Consider the following 12,432-nt stretch of genomic DNA (forward strand, 5'->3'; position numbering starts at 1 on the left):
TTATCGTAATTTTAATTGTAAAAGACTAAAATCCTAAAAACCTTATAATTGGTTAACCATAAGTTCCCTTACTCTATACCGGGAAATACTCTAAAATATCGTGGGACTTTTAAGTAAGTTTACAGTAAAATATTGTTGAATGTACAGGTTTTGGAATTAAAAACTAACAAATCATCTTACAATTTACAATGAAAAAGCATAAATTGACATTCTCTGTGTGACAGCTTGCATTTGATGGGTTTTCATTGAAATAACCGTTTCCTCTTCTTTACCATCTGCATTTTAAGGTGGATGTCATTTCATTATAAAGGTAAAGAAAAAACATATTTTAGTACTTTGGTATATTAAGAATATTTCAGGAAATAAAATATGCTTTTATACTGTAAATTTAATTTTAATCTGTACAATTTAAAATGTTGCATATTTTTACGGTGAAGTTCTGGCAGCCACAACTGCCATTTTACCATAAAATAATCAAATAACATTTTTAAATTATTAAAATAATCAATTAAAATCATTTCACTTTTGTTTGACTTTTTTTTTGCTCAATAATTAATGTAGTCTACATTCAATAGTTTGAAATCTCATGAAAAAGATGAACGCGTCAGACATATTTAGCAGCACCAATTGTAATACAAAAATAATCATATTTTCCAAACAGGTTTTCCAACCACTCCATTCTTTAGACAAATACTTTGTCCCACCTCAAACTCATGCCATATGTTGACCTGTCAGACAACTCAAGCAGAACAAGGTTTTGAAAGCACCACAGAGAGACAGTGTTTACACTTCCCAGTAAATCAGCCTACAAAGGCTTATAGTTGTTTCTGCACATTAAACTAAAAGAAGTATTATATATATATATATACATATATAAAACGTGTGTATTTGAATGTGCAGTATGAATTACTGGTCTATTAAACATTATATAATGTAAGTTAATTAAATTTTGGTGAAGTGTAACCCAGTTCTACTTAGCATCTTCCCGAACTGGCCCAAGCACTAATGCAAACAGAGAGACAGATTGGTGTCAGGAACAATAGGCCTCTTAGCGTCCATACGAATAATAGCATTAGACCCTGTATAGAATCTCGACGAGTCGAGTCCTCTCATCTTCTTTGGCTTTAAGAAGACATATGGACCATCAGCAGCTGCACCTGTCCTTTGAAGCACCATCTCTTTGAGTGATCACTTGTTTTCAGAGGGATTATACTTTGCGCTGACTGGCGCTCAGATGTGCTGTTGCAGTGTTACAGGAAGGTGGACTTTGGAGAAAGAAAGAACGGGCGGGGGGTTCAGAGCAGCCCTGGAGCGTGAAGTCATCCTGGTTGGTAATCAGGATAATTGCAGCGTTGCTAGTGCTCTAGTCTCTAGTCTCTGAGTGTGTGCCTCTGTGGCCCTGTGTGCAGATTGGCCCCTCAGGCACCGTGAACCGGGCCACTGCAATTCCCTTCTGCAAAGAGAGAGTGAGACGGCTCTACCTCCGGCCTGTCTTATTAGACATACTTATCAGATTCATTTAATGAGGATCATAAAACTGATAAAAATACACCATTGTGACATTATTCAAGTTGACATGAAATCAAAATTAGACCCTATTTACGCTCTTAAAGGAATGGTTAACCCAAAAATGAAAATTTGCTGAAAATCCCCTCAGGCCATCCAAGATACAGAGGAGTTTACTTTGTTTTTCTCATCAGAATAGATTTGGAGAAATTTAAGCTCACCAATGGATCCTCTGCAGTGAATGTGTGCCGTCAGAATAAGAGTCCAAACAGCTGATAAAAGCATCACAATAATCCACACAACTCTAGTCCATTAATTAACAGCCTGTGAATTGGAAAAGCTGCGTGTTTGTAATAAATTCATCATTGATGCTTTAAACCTTTGATTCTGCCTAAAATATGAGTCCTCTTTCCACAATATTTCTTTCCCCAGTGAAAAAGTTGTCTAGTCTGAATAAGGAGAGAAATATGCACAGATCAAGCACAGTTTACAAGCGAAAACAGTCCAAAACAGATCTGTTGGTGGATTTTGAGGGGATGGACTTTTTCCACTGGAGGAAGCATTATGGATTATGGATACGGCCAGATGTGACAGTGTAAAGTTAAAAACATCTTAATTAACCATTAGCCAAATAGCTATTTAGGCATCTTAGCATTTTAGGCTTCTGTTTTAGGCAATGTAGCCTTTCTAAAATCTTGCCAGTAGTTAGCATAGTCATTTAATTAAAGGGGTGGTTCACTGGTTTTTTTTCTAGGCTTGATTGTGTTTATGGGGTGCAGTCTAACACAGAATTTTAAAAGACGATATCTCCGTTTGCATTGAACTTTCAGCTTCGTAACTTTGGAGATATTGTTTATGTTCAAACAGCAACATTACAAACTAACACAAACTAGCGTTAAAAAAGTGAAATCGCAATGAACCACCCCTTTAATGTTAATATAATAAAGATTATGGGAGTATTGCAAATAATAATGATCTGAAAAGGCAACATGCATAATGCAATGCTAAGTTTGATTCCCAGGGAATGCATTATCTGATAAAACATATACCTTCCAATGGAATGTCAGTTATTTTGGATACAAGTGTCTTCCAAATGAATGAATGTACTGTAAATGCAAATGAAGCGCTACCACTGAGATACGCTGAGATGCTCTGGAGAGTGAACTTAAACCTTCACGTTTCATCTTCAAAAGTGGGTTCTGGTGTGGAACGCCCAATTTTCATGATCTAGTCAATTCCAGATGAATAAAATCAATTCCTGGCCTACTTCCATCTTGCTAAATATTCAGAAATATACTATGAAGTGCATTGCATTACAAAAGTTAAAAAATTTTATGTTGACATTGAGGTGGCTTCACTGGAGAGGCAGATTTTGCATTCTGTCTTCATTTGAATTCACGGTAGAAGTTTTTCTCTTTGGCCTCACTGCTTCACTTTCCTGCTTCTTCTTATGCCCACAATCCCTGACATGCTCAGACACTTTGAGCGGATTTTGTTGTCACTTAACCACTGAAATGGTGGAGAGGGTCACAGCATCCCATTAACAGATCCATATGTGGGCTTTCATTCAATACCCTCACTCTTGAGGGGTCTTTATTCTCTCTCTGTCTGTCACACTCTCTTTCTGTCTCTCTCACCCTCTCATTGTAATTTAAATGGCTAAAGCAGCCCTCCTGTTCTTCTCTGCTGGTTCATTGCTACAGTCTTTAATTAGTTCATCTTTGGTTCAGTTCAGCTGTCAGACAGAAAAGCTCTGGGTTCAGTGCTCTGGATTTACCATATGGATCTCTTCCTCTCTGCCATTATAAGCTACACATGATTTCAGAGGATGCATGGCCTGTAAATACATCCTATATATCCAATTAGTGTAACATGGTCAACATTTGAACCCAGTCTTGGCTCCACCTGGGCCATGAATCATTTTTCATATTAATATAAACTATCAAAATTCTAATTTCTAATTTTTTTCCTCAGATCTCATTTTTGAAACATTTTAGTTCCACATCAATAACTTTATTAATTATGTTGCCTCAAGGCTACTTTGTGTAGTTAGAGTACCAAAACTCATAGGAAAATATTATTAATTAGTGATTTTAATAGAGTAAAGCAACTGTGCAAAAATACAGTAATTAAGAAAACTGTTTTGATTTTTTCTTTATAATCTTTGTCTTATTAACAGGACTGTCATTCTCCTAATTCCACACTGTTCAAAATATTTGAAATAAATTCCTGGTAGCTGAAAAATGTAAGTAGCCTTAATATTTCCTGCACATGATGATTACCGTGCCCTTGCATCCTGGTCCTGAACGGTATCATCTTTTTCCTCAGCCTTGCCTGTTATGCATGGTGTCCCTGTATGAGGACAATATTCAAGACAATTTTAGGTAAATTTAGAGATTAGTAACCACATAAACCACACAGACTCAGTGTTACAATGAGCCACAATCCTGAATTCTATTGCATGTGCAAAAATTTCCCATGACAGCAGAAATTGGTGACTTTTAATTAGAAGATTCAGAAGATAGATATGCATGCCACAAAAGAAGTCTCTTATGTTCACCAAGGCTGCATTTATTTAAACAAAAAATACAGTAATATTGTGAAATATTATTATAATTTAAAATAACTAATTTCTATTCCAATGTATTGAATTTGTAAATTATTCCTGTAATGGTAAAGCTGAATTTTTAGCAGTCTTCAGTGTCCCATGAACCTTCAGAAATCATTCAAATATGCTGATTTGCATATTTCGTATTATTATCAATGTTGAAAACAGTTGCGTTACTTAATATTTGTGTGAAACTGTGATTTTTTTCAGAATTCCTTTTTATAAATAGAAAATTGAAAAGAACAGCATTTATTTGAAATAGAAATCTTTTGGTACATTATAAATGTCTTGACAGCCACTTTTATTTTATTTATTGCACCCTTGCTGAATCTTAAAAAAAAAAACTTTATAAAACTAATATATTTGTTTGTATTATTTTTCTTTGTTCAGGGTATGTACTGCTCCATGCATGGATTTAAAAAATGACAAAAAAAAAATCATTTTGTAATTGAATTTTTGTCAAGGTATAATCGGTTTACATCGCTTTTTTTAGTTTCATAGCCATACTACATATTGGCTCCTGAAACAATGTAAGTTATTGTTTGGACCGTCCCTGCTGGGAAGGAGATGTAGAGATTGGACCTCCTGGAACTTTAATTGAATGCCTCTGCTATGTATTATCAGTGAATGTGACTCGGCTGAAATCATATGTGTATGGCAAACAACTACGCGTCTAAAGAATTATTTTTCATTGGAATGAATTGAGTGGCATTTCTGCCCCGTCTGTCTATATCAGCGTTATCTAGATCTAGATTCACGTCTACGTCTAGGCAACACTGGTGGCGTTGTGCACAGCAGGCCATTGTTACACAGCCAAGTATTTGAAGGGCACAGGCCCTGTGGGAGAGAGACAGGAGCCAGTAACAGGGGGAGAGATATGGCAACACAGTGAGCTTGATAGAGAGCTAAAACCCATAATCCCTCTGGTTCAAACCACAAGTGAGACTCTTTCCTCTGTGTGCTTGATGGCAGGGTCTAACTCTTCGGTGTGCGTGTGCATACAAGGCCAAAAAACAGTGCGTGCTGATAAAAGCCATCCCTCTCGCTTCCTCCTTATCCATCTCGTTCAGAAAACAGAAATAAAAATAAGGGCAGCTGCTCTCACCGCAGATCTCTGGCATTGCGTCTCGAGCATGGCACGCACACAAACTGTAGGTCTTGCCCCCATTGTGGTTCGAACTCAGTGAGGTGCATGTAAACCAAAACATTGCTTTTAAAAGAGAGTTGCCTCTATTGCAGAATGTATGCACTCTCATGGAGAGCTTCGCTTCTGATCTGGCTGCACTCCAGCACACATACTACGCATATAAAAGAGAGATACAGGCCCAACATTCATCCAACCGATCAATGCCAGGGGCCTCAATGCATTCTGGGTAACTCGGCCCATCCGAACCTAATGCTCCTTTGATGGTATAACATTTTTAGATGTTGTAATGTTCTGTCAGGAGTTCACTGGGCTGCATCCCAATACGCCTACTTATAGTATGCACTGGAAATATGCACTTCATTGATGAGAGGAAAGTGTGTACTGCAAAAGAGAGTGCCAGTATTGTTTACCCACCCTCATGTTGTTCCAAACCTGTATGACTTTCTTCTGTGGAAAACAAAATAAAGAGATATTTTGAAGAACAAAACAACACTGCACCACACTGAATTTCATTTAATGTTCCTGATGACCTGTGTATTCCCATTTAGCCACTTGTTAGCAACTGCCTTTCTGACTTCAACTGACTTCAGGACGATGGAACTGGAAGTGCTAAAATGCTAAATTGTTTCCGGGTTTTGACCTACAAAAAATACATCATCCCTGTAGGACTGTATTTAGGATGCAGTGCTTGTGTCATGTGGCACACATTTTAATGATAATCATATCTGTTGCTGTTTGTTCATTCTTCCTGTCATGACACCCAGTCATTCTGAGGAGCAAGAAACATTTTCCTTGTGGTTCAATTGTACATTTAAAAAGTAAATTGTTGAACACGGGTCAAAGGACAATGTCAACATGGCAGATATAGTACGTGCAGAAATGTATTTATGAATGGTCATAAAGTTCACTGAATTCAGTACATACTCTGAAAGTCTCTCCTTTTCCTTCTTGTATTGATATCTTTAACACAGGGCAACTGAAAGGCGCAATCTCTTTTTAGTCAGACAGTCAGCAAAACTAAAAGACAAAAAAGAACAATTGCATTGTTTGCTAAGTTGCAAGCCAGAAGATTTCAGCATGGACTTCACTGGCCTTTCTTCGGAGGAATTGCAGTGAAACTGAAGATAGCTGAGCCACAGATGAAAGAGACACAGAAAAGAGAGCGAGAGGGAGGGTGAAAGAGCTTTGTATTTGTCACTAAATTGGATTAAAGATTTAGCTGGCATCATTTGTAGTAATGTATGCAGAGTTAAACGCTACTCAGAAGCCTCTCTCACTCAAAGAGCTTTAATACTGAAACCGAACAAAGTGCATTCAGCCGCGCTGAACACAGTCTCCACGGGATGAGCAGTTTCCTTTTAATGTTACCATAACTACACTTCACTGTACTTTTGGCAAATTTCCCACCCTTTGAAAAAATTTCACAACGCTGCTGTTTCTCTCACTGTCTAATGTAAGAAGAGCACTAGACAGTCTGGAGATTAGTTCAGCAGTTTTATTTCCCATTAATTGCTGTATTGTTTTGTTGGGCTCATACTGAGAATACATCTGTGATTGAGCAGAAGCAGTTCCGCAATGTTTTCAGCGCTCTTAAATGAAGAACGGGTGGATAAAAACGAGACAGAACCAATCAAAAGCTTTAGACCAGGGGTGCCCAAACTCGGTCCTGGAGGGCCGGTGTCCTGCAGAGGTTAGCTCCAATTGTTTTTAATCTTTTGAAATTTGAGATGTACCTTGTTAATCTGACTTTTTGAAAAGATGAAGACACTGACATGAACGATAGCTTACTCTCCTCTGAAAGCATCTAATGTGTAACTGTAAATGTCCGTTATATTTTAGCCTAATTGTTTTCATTTGACTGTCTCAGGTGTTGAATTCTGTTGCTCTTATGGATGATTCGTTGGGAGCTTTTAGTTGGTTTTCTCTGTGTAATAGTCAAACGAGAAGGGGACAGAGCTGCACAGAAGAAAACAGCTCAGGGCTTCAACATCATATTCAGCATCATAGTGGAGGACTTTAAGGATGGAGGGGGTGGAAGAGAGGAATATAGATGGAGATGGCCTTTTGCACGCTTGTAAAAGGCACAATCCCATTTAAATCAGTTATGGAGTCACAGTAGCAATAAAGATCTTTCCAAACTAGTCTGACCCAGTTTTAGCTCTGATCAGCTGAAGGCCATACCGGCTCACCCACTGCTTTTCCTTTGAAACAGGTGAAGTAATGCAAGCAAGAAAGAAAGAAAGAAATAAACCAACAAACAAGCTTTCTTGCTTGTTTCCTTGCTTTATTTCACCTTTATGAATATCTCTTTACTGGGAGTAATTAACTTTAAGTAAGCAATGCAACTAACATAAAGTAATAAGTCACCCAAAAATTAAAATTAGCTAAATATTTACCAAGATATAGATGATGTTTCTTCATCAGAACAGATTTGGAGAAATTGAGCATTACATCACTTGCTCATTTATGGATCTTCTGCAGTGAATGGGTGCCGTCAGAATGAGAGTCCAAACAGCTGATAAAAACATCACAATAATCCACAATTATGCGTGTTTGAAAGAATAAAATCCATCATTAGGGCATTTTACCTTTGAGCTGTTGCTTCTGGCCAGAATCGAGTCCATAATCCATAATAACGCTTCCTTCAGTGAAAATTCCCTTGTTGTCCTCTCACATCAAACCACACAGGCGTATTTGATTGGAACTGTTTTAGACTGTTTTGCTTGTAAATGGTGCTTGATAGGTGCATATTTCTCTCCTGATTCAGACTCGTATTTTAGCCGTAGCAAAAGTTTGAAATTCAAACTGTCTTAATGGATTTGTTTCTTACAGACAGCTTTTCGCTTCATACGGTGTTAATTTAAGGACTGGAGTCTTGTCAATTACTTAATTGGCAGATTTTATCAGCTGTTTGGACAGTTCTGCTTATTCTGCAGTTCTACAAAATTATATCTAGTTAAATACTGCTGTTCATCACAGGTTTTTCTTGGTTTATTGGTGGTGTTTAGTGTAAATATGCTAAAATGTAAAAAAAAATAAAAAATAGGGATAGCAATATACTTAAAAGGATACTAATAAAAAACCAGCTACAGTTTTAAAGTAGCTTCCCTTGTGCTGGTGGGTGTACAAATAAATGGGTTTTATCAGTCTGTGTGTGAGAAGACTATTAAAAAAGAGAGAGAGAGCGAAAAAGCTTTTTGGGGGATGGAGGGTAAATGTATGTGGGGCTTGGAGGGAGAAATGCAAATAACCATGAACGTGGAAAAATAACAGTGTGAGAATTCAACTGTGCAGAAATTTCTCACAAATCCAACTTCAAGCACCCAAAATTGTGCCATCAGCACTCCACCCAAGCCGAGCAATGTCTGGCTTCATTAAGGCTTGTGAGCGAATGTGCAGCTGCACATGAGTGTGTTTGATTAACTCTGCAATGATTTCTGGCTTAATCAGTCAGAAGAATAAATTCAGTGAGCAGGAATCCTTTTATCAGACAGACTCACTCACCTGCACATCTTCCAGCGAATTAGCAAACCGACGGCTGTCAAAAATTAATAATTTAACTACATTTACAAAGATGAAGGCTAAACTGGTACACTAGATCAATTTGTATTTGCTAGGCTTTGACTAGATTTACTACTTGAAATAAATACTTCTTGGTCACATGTGGCGGATTAATATATTAGTTGTTTTGAAAGCATCGTGAGGAGTCATGTTTTTCTTAGATAAATTTGTTCATTGGACTATGAAAACATGCTTGTAACTTTTAGAAGACAAAACATCCTCCTTAGTAAGAAATACACAGACTAAATTTGGAAAATAGCATACTAGCAGACTTATATTTCTGCATATATAAAGACATTGCATAAATAGTTTCCAAATTCCGAATTCACCACTGATCTGTGCCTAAAATCGCATACTGTCAGAGTATGTAATGCATTTGATGAAGAGTTTACTGGACCATTAATATAGTACATTCTGTAAGCATCAGAAGTGTGTAATATGACTACAATCTGGTCATACTAATCTGCCATGTCACCTTTGACATTAGCTTTGTTATTATTTCCTGCCATTTACAAATATGGTAATGCCTCATCCTAAGATAGTAAAGTGTCCATCATATGGCAGTAGGTCATTCAGATAAATTTTGCCTAGTTTTTACCACACTGAAAAAAATTACTTTAATATGATTGCATGGCACCGAGTTGTCATCTTGGATAGTTATTTTGCATTTTAAATCCTATGTTGTGTAAAAAAAAAAAAACAGAAAGAAAGAAGAAAGAAAGAAGAAAAATATGAATTAAGTTACATTGTATGTAGACCTCAGCCAGGCGAAAATTTATAATATTAATAATAATAATAAATAGATGATAAAATGATAGATATTGCTGTGTGAAGCACAGTGTTGATTTTGTATCAATACATACACATTTTATTTTGCAATAAACAGATTAAGACTTTCAAAGCTTTAGTGTTTTCAAAGTGGTGATGTAAGAACACAAAAATCTGTTTCCAATCCAAACAAGGAAACTCCCACCTCTGTTGTCTCATACTGCAAATCTCATTCATTCAGAAATGTCTCACGTTGGCGACGAATCTCACCACTGTGTCTGAAAGCTATGCCTTCCTCCTTCTTCAAAGTAAGAACAAATTTACTTGGGAGAAGAGGAATGTCTGAACCAGCAAAGAACAGAGAGGGGTTAAACAGTGTCAATACCATAACCTCATTTATCTGCCGCCCTTAGGTCAGCAGGGCCGACTCCGGCCGATGTTAGCCATTTGCCCATATGTTAGAGCAAATGAGTGCTCGGATAAGTCATGGATCCGATAATACACCCATGGGCAGTTAGATTTGACTTTTAAATAAGACTGACTGATACTGTATGGTTCATTCTGAAGGAAAAAGATCCCAGTGTGCAGTGTTTTATAATGCAACCAACACGTTCACTTCAAAATATTCTCTTCTTAATCAGTATGCTTGCATAAATATATTCACCATGTCTTAAGAACTAGTTTGACTAACTAGCAGGTAACCACACGGTAATCAGTATTACTTTTTGGATTCAAATTAGACCAATTTATGTTTTTATGTAACTCACTTTAAGAAGTCATAACCAGACTTGCAAAAAAAAGTCATTAGCTTTTAAGCCCAGTCTAAGCAGTTTATGCAACCAGCCATTCTCTAGCTGGTATATACTCTGCAAAATGATGCCATTTGTTCGTTTTTAAATCTTTTATTGTACTGTTCTGCAAATTTTTTTGTCCCCCAGAATAGATTTTGCCCTTTTTTCACTTGAAATAAAGAATGGTATTAGCATAAACCTCAATAGATTTATGGATGTTTATGTATTTTTACTGGAAACCAAGAAAAAAAAAAGTAAAAAATGTTTTTTGCAGTGTTCAAAAAGGACCATTTTCTTTGGCTTCTGAGCACAAACTCACACTCGTATTCACAGTATCAGTGCACTGGCAAATAAGCCATCTGCTCGGGCCTGGGCTGCAGAGTTAAATCAACGTTAGACCAGCACTGACAAACAACGCTGAGCTATTGCCTCATCATTCTGAGGCCAAGCATTCATCTTTCTTCTTTGTATCATCCATCTCTTTTCTAATTAATTTCCTTCCTGCATCTTTCTATTGTATTCTCTTCTTCCTGCAGCTCTCACCTGTGGTCTGTCGTTCTCGCTGTCTCACATAGAGGAGTGTGCGGTTGCGTGCTGAGCCGCTTAGGTTCTGCTGTGGTTACAGAGGTGCTGACGGTGACACTTGCTGGCCCAGACCGTGCCCTACTTACAGAGAGTGAGAGAGAGAGAAGGGAAAGAAGGAGGATGGGTAGGCTAAAGTGTCAGCAGTGCGAGGTGCTCAGTGCTTAGATAAACTCCTGTGGGATTAATGGCCTAGTTAAAGTTGGAGCTAAAGAGGATTAGCCTCCTCGGAGAGGTGGCAATAGATCCAGCATGTCCTTCAGCGGTGGAGCCAGAGGAGGACGAGGATGAGAAGGATGAAGGGGGAGAGAGGGGGAGTTCGTAGGTTGCTACTGAGCATGCAAAAAACAATCACATCTTGCAGGTTGACACAAGGTCGCCTGTCACCAAAGTGGTGGAAAATGATGGCAAAGATGAGGGAGGTGTAGCAGCTGTTCTTGCAAATCGTGACTGCAGCAGTGATTTGATTTGCAGTGGACGGTGCACTGGACCATCTTTAGCAAGTGTCATGGAGTCATGGCTGTTCATGTATCGCCTCAGTTGGAGTGAATATTTGTGCATGGCGGTTGTATATTCTGTTATTTGTATTGTGACTTTACTGGTCTGGTCTGAAGGTGTGTCATTTTCATTCCGTTTACAGCAACAATGTAAAAAAAAAGTACTATGGTTGTACTATAAGTAAATTTTTTGACAGCATAGTAGCATTATAGTATTTTGGGTTATCATGTGAATACATATTTACAACTTTACTACTTTATTCAATCATGACCAATTAATAGTCATAATACAACTCAAAATAAAATATGAAACTACAGTACTGATTGTGTGTACACGGGTGCAATTTGTAAGTTTCAGTTGATGTGTGTTAGAACAGCAGTAGTAAACATATGGCACTCTGTGGCCATCTAGCGGTCAAGAGAAAAACAGACACTAAAAAAAACGCCTAGAACAGGTCAGGTAGTCTCGAGTATTTTTTTTTTTACACTTTTGCAGACTTTCACCAAAGAACGGAACATTCATTTAATACAACTTAATTTACATTTAATTTTTTTCTAAAAATGCGTTTTCCATAATAGTCTCATTCTTCATTCTTCAGAAGGATGTCTCAGTAATGACGCTGAGTGACTAAAATGCATTCATGATCTAATGTTCTGAATTAGTGCTAGAATTTTTAATTAGCTGAAATGAGATACATGAAATTACAAGCATACTTGTTAAAAAAAACAGCAATATATTTCATGTTTTATTAAAATGTTTTAGAGCTATTATGACACGATGTAAAATAACTGCTGGCAAGTTAAATGTGACTTCTGAAGATTCCTTAGTCAAGTAATGAATTTCAGTTCTTTCCTTTAAGGTAAACAGATTAGTGATTAAGAAGCAAGAGATGAGTTAAAAATACATAAGCCTTATATACGAATATACTCTTAATACGAATAAGTCAAAGCTGCTCTTTCAGCTAGTTAAGA

This window comes from Sinocyclocheilus anshuiensis, unplaced genomic scaffold (assembly GCF_001515605.1).
Source record: "Sinocyclocheilus anshuiensis isolate Anshui unplaced genomic scaffold, SAMN03320099.WGS_v1.1 scaffold100, whole genome shotgun sequence".
Lineage (NCBI taxonomy): Eukaryota > Metazoa > Chordata > Actinopteri > Cypriniformes > Cyprinidae > Sinocyclocheilus > Sinocyclocheilus anshuiensis.